Here is an 8,778-nt window from a genome sequence, read left to right on the forward strand (position 1 = left end):
TCACCATTGCCTTTCGTAAAGGCTGCATGTAACATACGGTCACATAGTTTATGTTCATTCAAACATTTAACTTTGCTAAGCAGGATGCTTCCACTCATTCAGTGACATTGCATGATTTACAACAAGGGGATAGTCAGATAAATGTTACTGACAGGTTGAAGTTGAGTCTCCATGCGATTGATCGACAGCTTTATCAGCCAATGGTGATGTTGGTTAAACTGCAACGTCAGATCAGTCTCAAAATCCAACACACAGATTTCATAACTGCACAGTCAGCAATTTTTATGCTCCGTAAATTTATCTTACAAGTGTGCCTCAACATAACATTTGCGAAGTCCGAAATACGAGTACAAAACTGTGAAATACGACTACGAAACTGCAAAATATGAGTACGAAAGCCCCACGAGAGTTCATTCATAATGAGATTGTTCTGACTCCATACAAAAAGAGAGATAAAAATAAAGTTTGGCTGACTCTGCTGTTTGGTTATTTCTGATGTGTTAAAATCACAATGTTGACAGTTCGAGTCAGTTCAAGTTCTTTCAGGTATTGTTTCTCTTTAATGTTTCTCATTAAATCTTGTCACTGTTTGTCACTGTTGTATTTGATAGTTGTGAAGCTGGTTCAGCTGTTTGAATTTTATTTTCTAAACTTATTCTTTCTAAACCTTCAGCTTTGAAAAGACTGATGAAACGTTGAACACTTTCAAGCAGGAACTTTGTCTCCTAAAGTCACATCTTTAATTCTTTACTCAGGTTGAAGAACTGCAGGTTGTCAGAGATCAGCTGTTCTTCTCTGGTCTCAGCTCTGAAGTCCAACCCCTCCCATCTCAGAAAACTGGACCTGAGTCACAACGACCTGCAGGATTCAGGACTGAAGGATCTGTGTGGTTTTCTGGAGAGTCCTCACTGTAAACTGGAGACTCTGAGGTCAGACTGATGTTTTATTTCTGCTCTCAGATTAATATGATGTTACAGTTGTGGTGACTCTGACCTGCAGACAGGTTTATATTTATGAGGGAAAATCCTCTTCAGGTTTTAGACATTTAATTGTTAAATGGTTGAAAATAACTTTTGAAAAAGTTTATTTCAAAATGACATTGGAATGGAAAACATTAATCTAATGTTTTTGAGAGGGGACATCGTATATGAATTTGAAATATTAAAATCTTATCCGGCTGATATTATACTGATCCTCACTGAGGCTCTTCATGCTGACGTCTGTTTTCTTCTTCTCTGGTTTAGTCCAGTCAGTGTGGCAGAGAAATGTTGAACTACAGATTTAAAATGATTTGGATTTTTGTGGCTATGATTCGATTCAAAATCGATTCTTTATTCAAAATGATTTTCGATTCAAAACAATTCAATTCATAGTCATTTCTGCTTCAATCTATAGGTGTGCAAAGGATCCTCATGATCTACTCCAGTCTGCTTTGCAAGACAAAATGACGAATGGAGACATTCAAGTGTCTTTTTCACATTTATTAAGTTTTAAACATTTATCCATGCTCAGATGGAATTGTTGCAAGTGTGGTGTAATACAATATCACATATTTCTTGAATAGCAAAAATAAAAGTGTCTTTTTTTTAAAAAAAATTAGCAGTTAAACATGCTGCCTTTTAAATTTTAAGCAAAGTGCCTTTTCAAATGTGTGTGGACCAAAACTGCTTCTCTGAGCAGCAAGCTATAAAATAAGTCATGTCAAGCTCAGTAAAAACCAAAATGAGTCAGAATCTTTGCCTGCAACGGGGACGGGGCCTGTTGAATCTGTCTTTCCTCCATTATTGTAGTTTCCTCCTTGTTTTGGTGCATGTGTATGTTCCAGAACCAGCTCCGTGGTGACGTCAGACAGCGTCTTTGTCAGCATTGTTTTATTTTTTAAATCGATTTTGGGGCATTTTGAATCGATTCTGAATCATAGTAAATTGTGATTCTTATATCAATCGTTTTTTTGTTTTTTTTGGTTTTTTTCTTTCTATGGGTACAGCACTAATATTCAGTGTTTTCCTGTTCCAACGTGACTATAAAGTCATGTGACTCAAGCAGACTGAAAGATTCAGACCAAACTCAGCATGTTAAACGTGGCCAGATGTTGTGAATCATGTGTTGACTTGATGAAACATTGAACACTTTCAAGCAAGAACTTTGTCTCCTAAAGTCACATCTTTAATTCTTTACTCAGGTTGATGGGCTGCAGTTTGTCAGAGATCAGCTGTTCTTCTCTGGTCTCAGCTCTGAAGTCCAACCCCTCCCATCTCAGAGAACTGGACCTGAGTCTGAACAGCCTGAAGGATTCAGGACTGAAGGATCTGTGTGGTTTTCTGGAGAGTCCTCACTGTAGACTGGAGACTCTGAGGTCAGACTCATGTTTTATTTCTGCTCTCAGATTAATATGATGTTACAGTTGTGGTGACTCTGACCTGCAGACATCAGGCTGATATTATACTGATCCTCACTGAGGATCTTCATGCTGACATCTGTTTTCTTCTTCTCTGGTTTAGTCCAGTCAGTGTGGCAGAGAAACATTGAACTACAGATTTAAAACTAAAAATAATAATAAAAATCCTTCAGCGTTTCAATGACAGGAAATATATATGTTTCCTCACTGACATGGACAAATATATATTCAATGGGGTCGGAATCATTCACTCTCCAACAATACGATTCGATTTGGATTTTTGGGGCTATGACTCGATTCAAAATTGATTCTTTATTCAAAATGATTCTCGATTCAAAAAAATCGATTCATAGTCATTTCTGCTTCAATCTATAGGTGTGCAAAGGATCCTCATGATCTACTCCAGTCTGCTTTACAAGACAAAATGACGAATGGAGACATTAAAGTGTCTTTTCACATTTATTAAGTTTTAAACATTTATCCATGCTCAGATGGAATTGTTGCAACTGTTGTTTAATACAATATCACATATTTCTTGAATAGCAAAAATAAGTGTCTCTTTAAAAAAAAAAAGAGCAGTTAAACATGCTGCCTTTTAAATTTTAAGGAAAGTGCCTTTTCAAATGTGTGTGGACCAAAACTGCTACTCTAAGCAGCAAGCTATAAAATAATTTGTGTCAGCTCCATGGTGACGTCAGACAGCGTCTTTGTCAGCATTGTTTTAATTTTTAAATCGATTTTGGGACATTTTTAATTGATTCTGAATCATAGTAAATGAGAATTGTGATTCTTATATCAATTGGTTTTTTTTGTTTTTGTTTTTGTTTTTTTCTTTGGGTACAGCACTAATATTCAGTGTTTTCCTGTTCCAACACGACTATAAAGTCATGTGACTCAAGCAGACTGAGAGTTTCAGACCAAACTCAGCATGTTAAACGTGGTCACCGCTGAATTAAGTGAAAACGTTCCAGATGTTGTGAATCATGTGTTGGCTTGATGAAATATTGAACACTTTCAAGCAGGAACTTTGTCTCCTAAAGTCACATCTTTTATTCTTTACTCAGGTTGGAGAACTGCAGTTTGCAGTTTTAACTTTGGGAAACAGATTTTTATTTAATTGAAAAAGACGTTTTAATTGCATGCAGTTTATCAATCAATCTTGTATTTTTGAAAGGGGACATCATATATTCATATGTATTTGTATGTTAGTATGCAGATTTTAGTCTGTGGTTCATTTCATTTATTAATTTATTTGTGTGTCATTCATAAAAATGTTCAACCCACATGGGTTTATAAGACGTATTTAATCATCCAGTGGCTGTTGTAACAACCTGAACGCTCATATATCTGCATATAAACATACACACATACATTATTTTCCTTTTCTCAAGTCAAAGTCAAAAATATTTTGCCTTATTTCCCAAACCACAGAAATAAAATCAGCTACCACAAGTCCCTTCACTAAAACATAATTTGCTCTGAACAGATGCTGAAACACTTTGAACCAGGAACTTTGTCTCCTGAAGTCACATCTTTTATTATTTACTCAGGTTGGTGAACTGCAGGTTGTCAGATATCAGCTGTTCTTCTCTGGCCTCAGCTCTGAAGTCCAACCCCTCCCATCTCAGAGAACTGGACCTGAGTAAGAACTACCCGATTGATTCAGGACTGAAGGATCTGTCTAATTTTGTGAAGAGTCCAGACTTCAGACTGGAGACTCTGAGGTCAGTAGAGTTGGACTCAGTTCATGTTCCTTCAATAATATTTGCTTTAATACAGTATCAGAGCAAAGACTCAGTGTTTCCTGTGAACCTTCAAACTCCTCAGTGAAGCTGTGAGAGGAGAACAGAACAGAGTTCGGATTAGACAGAAAAGACAGAGAGAAAACAGTCAGCCAATCAGATCAGTCAGAGGACTGTTGTGATCATGTGACCATCAAATGAAGCAGATTCCAGCTGAAGAACTCAGAGATGTTCAGATTCTGGTCCTCGTCCATCAAACTGTCAGATCTGAGCTGAGACTGTTTGTTCTCTGATCAGGTTCATCTGTCACAGCTCTGAGATCAGTCTGACTGAAAGCTGCACATCACTGATCTTTTTTCATCACACTGTCACCATGTGGTCTTTCTGCAGACCAGAATCCTGTCTGTCTGCCTGTCTGCCTGTCTGTCTGTCTGTCTGTCTGCCTGTCTGTCTGTCTGTCTGTCTGAGTCTCTCAGTTTAAATGGACCTTCAGTAAATCATCAGTAAAGTGATGAACCTTCATGACTCAGCTCTTTATCTCCACTGTGGACTCAGAGAAATGGGCTGAGTCAGCAGACTTGAGGTCTGTGAGTTTCCAGCTCAGTGTGTTCACTCCAACACGTTAACATGAGCTGAGAGGAAGCAGCTGCTGCACATCTGGACTGAACAGGACTGAAGTCCCTGCAGGTCTTTATGCTGGATCTGCATCACTGACTGACAGCTGATGGACAGAGTCAGGAAACACTGATGGATCTGCTCTCTTCTTCTCTTCATAGCTGCTGGTGGTGAAGAGGAAGGTGTGTTTTGATGGAGGATCAGCTGCTTCCTGATGATCCAGATGTTGCAGCAGCAGCTTGTCCAGACTCTGGACCATGTTCCTGGGAGGTGGAGAGGAGAGCTTCATCCAGCAGAGACTGACAGAGGAATCAGAACTGGTCTGAGAACAGAGTCCAGTCCACCATGATCCCAGAGACTCCTCAAGTCCTCCTCTCCTCTCAGCCAGCTCCTCCAAACTCCACCTGGGGTTTAGGTTCAGCTTCTTCTGGACCCTTTGGGCTGCTTTGGGGACATTTCTAGAAGCATTACTCGATAAAAGATGTCATTTTGTTGTGAAACACATGACTGTCAGTCAGCACTGATTTAAATTGGCCCTTTCTTCCCTACATAAAAATGAAGCCAATTTTTTCAATTTCTTTCTTAATTACAATAGTTCTTATTTTCATCCACGTGGCAAAAAAAACATGTCAATAAATAATGCGATGCTGAAGGGCAGAACTCGGAGGACACTGCAGCAGTTTATCTTCTGAAGGACAATTTTTTATTCGTTGACTAAATTATTTTTGGAGACAAACATAAACATCCTGTTTTGATCCGAATGTCTCTGTATCTTAGCGGATTCTTCTTATTTTGTGTAAAAACACATTATTTGTTTGAAAAGTTCTGTATAAATAAGTTTAAACAATTGCATGATTGACTCATTGAGTGATTGATTAGTTGATTGGATTATTTATTAATTGATTGATATAGTGATGTCATACAGTCAGCGTGCAGCAGACTCTCAGCTCAGTGTGTGAATGTGCTGCTGCTGAACTGGGACTCATGAGTTCCACTCTGAACCAATGAGTCATGAATCATGAGTCTGACTGTGAACCAGTCTACAGTATGTGCTGTGGGTGAGTGACAGCTCATAGCGGGGAGGGAAAGGGAGTGAAACAGCAAACCAGAGCTGCTGCTTTTCCTCCTTCTTTCTATGTGAACATGAGCACCATGATGCACACTGCTGTGTTCTCATATCAAGCTCATGTTCACCTTCTTTCTTTCACAGGGAGAACATGAAAGAAGCTGAAGCTGAACTCAGCCTTCCAACTTTAGTGCTCCGTGTCACAGACTGATCCATTTTCTGACGTTATAGTCCACACCAGGCTGCAGCCTCTCTCTGTGACACTTTGTTCATCATTATTTTCACACTTTAGTTCCTGCTTCTTTTCATTTAGGCTCCATGTAGGCTGTTCATGATGACTTGTTTGTGTGTGGCTGTTTTCTTCTGAATGTGGGATCTCTGTCTGAATGAAAGTTTCACAATCACTGCCTCAGACTGCATTCAGAAGGAATTGTTGAAGTCATAGAAGCTGAAGAGTTGATGATCAGAGGCTGACAGCTAAAGGAAGCTAGAATGCACACTGCTCTCTGACAGAGTCGGCCTCCCTCCACATTTAGGAGGCTTTTTCACTTCTTACAACAGCTGACAAAGGGCTCATCTGGGATTTGAACCCCGGACCTGTCACACCCTGAGCCAGAATCATCCTGATTGTTCCTGGAATGGTTTTGGTTAGTCAGAGTGTGTCTGTGTGTGTTCTTGTCTGCTCTGAGTGGTTGGAAATGAAAATGGAGATCGGTAGGAAGCAGATGACTCTGAGGATGAATGAAGTTTTCACTCGACAACATCAACAACTGTTACTACACCTCACAGCGAGACTGTGTGACGTCACTGGTAGATCAAAGGCATTTCCTGTTCCTTCATCGCTCTCCCACGCGACACCAACTCCAACATCACACTCGCATTAGATTCAGCCGGAATGGCGCATGCGCACGAAGAAGCCACACTTGTCTCAAGAGCAAATAAAGTGAACACAACTCAGCTGTTATGGGAAAAAATAGTGGCGTGTAAATTGAACTAAAACCAAATCTGTTGTTGTTCCTCCTTCTTACTTTTTAAGATTCTTCTCGCTTTCGCTCATTTTTGCAATCACAGACTGAGCGAAGTTGCGCACCTCGTCCCACTTTGTGTGTGTGTGTGTGTGTGTGTGTGTGTTGTTGTGTGTGTGTGTGTGTGTGTGTGCTCTCTCTGCTGGTCTGAGCTCTCAGTTATTTAAATGCTTTGTTGGATCTGTCTGTCTGTATCATGTCAGAAATTCTGAAACACTCTGAACTTCTTTAAAACACGGTGGATTTACTGATAAATGAAAGTGTCAGCGGTCCATGATGGATTATTATAGAAAACAGGGTCTGCGGACGCCTGGAGATTTGTGACGTAATGGTGAAAGCTGTTTAGTAAGCATTGGTGGTTCAGTGGTAGAATTCTCGCCTGCCACGCGGGAGGCCCGGGTTCGATTCCCGACTAATGCAGAGTAACTCCAACATCCAGAAACACAGAAGCACAGTGCTGCTTGGAAAATACAAGACATGAAAAAACCTGATAGACTCCAACACACTGTGAAACAGCCAGTGGAGCCCCCTGGTGGTCAGTAGAAGTGCAGCCCCTCTGAGCTGGTGGCAGACCAAGGCTTCAGTCTGCACACATCTTCCACATGTGATGGCACACACACTGTGTATTGTGGCAACATCCGTCCCCTCAGAGAGAATCTGCTCTTTAACCCTCCTGTCGTTTTCACCCCCCGCCCCTTACTTTAGTGTTCCTGCTCTGTTTGATACCGGTGGCCGGTAAGTGCAAAACTAAATTACAAAGTGCCAAACACTTTTACACAGCGTGAAACTAAATTTACATGTTGGGAAACATGTTTACATTTTATTCAAACAAAATTACATAAGAAAAACACTTTTACCACGGACAAAACAAATTTTTAGAAAACAAAGTACATGTTTGCGAAACAAATTTCCAAACGACAGAATCTTCCGGAAGGGGAATGTACCAAATGCCGGAAGTGATCCAGAAGAAGATTGACTGTGAGCTCAAAAGTTGTATCGGTTTGTGTGGCGGGAAAACTTTGCGGAGTGAAAGTTTATGCAGCTAGATTAAATGATGTTTTGGCCGTTTTGTGGAAACAACTTGAGCCAATTGACGCGGTTGTGTTTTCCGTGCGGACGATCTGTAGAATGTTTAACGTTGATGAACGGACCAGACGGAAGGAGCACGCGCACAGGAGACATCTAATAAACAGCCGGAAAATGCTAAACAAGCTAAGTGTAGCATCGCGCTAACTAGCTGAAGCCGCTGTCAGACATGCAGTGAATTAAAGTGCACCGTTTCATTTTGCAGCTATTCGTTCACGGAATAGCAACGCTTTTAGTTAGTATGCGTTGCTAGTTTTTATTTATTTTAGGCTTTCAGTTATGCTAAATGCACAATTGTTGCTGATTGTTTTAGCTGCTGCTAACTTTCTGTTTTGATACGGAACTCTGTTCATTCCAGCAGAACAACCATGAACATCATATAAACAATTCATGGAGGACAGAAAGTCAAAGTCAAAAGAACTGTGGGCCGAAAGGAAACAGGTCCAGGTACGTGTGTGGATATATCTGTAAAATATGGAAGTAAATATATATGTGTGTGTGTGTGTGTGAAATGAATGATATCTTTTTGTTATTTTAGCAGATAAACATGGATTGATGGCGCCACATGGAGCTGATTTAAAAGCTCAGAGAGGGAAAACACTCCCATTATATACAGATCCGGAGGTAGCAGCACCTGATCTACTGAAGCATGATGTGAAGTTTACACGGTGCAAACATCAGCCTGCGGACTCTTAAAAGGATGATTCCTCTCCAAACGCCATCAGGTTGGAACTTCGTGGACCTGGACAACTGTTTGGCTATCGGACGATGTGGCAGGTACTCAGACAAAAGTCCAATCTTCGAGTGAAGAGAGATGATGTGATGAATGAGAGAGCACGCAGAAGG

General features: G+C 40.4%; 1 non-coding gene across 1 annotated transcript; it reads left to right on the top strand.

Annotated features, from left to right (window-relative positions):
- The first annotated feature begins 7,195 nt into the window (after window positions 1-7,195).
- On the top strand, window positions 7,196-7,266 carry trnag-gcc (transfer RNA glycine (anticodon GCC)). Its single transcript has one exon. It is a non-coding gene; the product is annotated as a tRNA-Gly (tRNA).
- The last annotated feature ends 1,512 nt before the right edge of the window (window positions 7,267-8,778 follow it).

The sequence above is a fragment of the Echeneis naucrates genome, unplaced genomic scaffold (assembly GCF_900963305.1).
Source record: "Echeneis naucrates unplaced genomic scaffold, fEcheNa1.1, whole genome shotgun sequence".
Lineage (NCBI taxonomy): Eukaryota > Metazoa > Chordata > Actinopteri > Carangiformes > Echeneidae > Echeneis > Echeneis naucrates.